We start from the raw sequence: 607 nt of genomic DNA, 5'->3' as shown, positions 1-607 counted from the left end.
AGTGAGCTCAAACCAAACCTCCTGCAAAGACAAAATACAGACCGCATGGTTACAAACTGTAGGGGCAACCTAAGTCATTGCAATCTCTTCCAATAAGATGTGTGCACCGTTGGTATTTACACCCTGGTATTTACGCCAGGCACGGGCAAACTACAGGTACCACCCAGAAAATTAGAATACCAAGTAAAAGTTGTTTTGTTTTGGCAATTTAACAATTTAACAATTGCCATTACCACGCACGTTGACATCTCAAGCAGTTCCTTGTTGTAACTTTGCTGATTTAAGATTTTCAGCTGATTAAAACCACACACTCAGAAAATTCGAATACCGTGAAAAGCTTCAGTTTTGGAGCTTCAAAGAGTCCAAAGAATCCAAAACACCTGCAAAAAAAAAAAGCTCCTGAGCCTTTAACAAGTCTGTCTCAGGTTGTTGGCTCAGAAGAGTTCACACATGGGGAGATACAACAACCTTCTCAGGAGAGTCTCATGTTCTGGGTAGCACTGTACAGCTCCACGGCGCCACACCCTGGTGGGGCTCCAAAGACACTGATTTAGTTGTAATGTCAACTGTCATTCCAGCAACATGTTTTCTCCATGATATCCCAGGA

The sequence above is a fragment of the Nelusetta ayraudi genome, unplaced genomic scaffold (genome assembly GCF_046127955.1).
Source record: "Nelusetta ayraudi isolate G7.1 ecotype Tasmania unplaced genomic scaffold, CSIRO-AGI_Nayr_v1 ptg000190l, whole genome shotgun sequence".
Classification (NCBI taxonomy): Eukaryota; Metazoa; Chordata; class Actinopteri; order Tetraodontiformes; family Monacanthidae; genus Nelusetta; species Nelusetta ayraudi.
Note: the sequence above shows the minus strand (reverse complement) of the source record.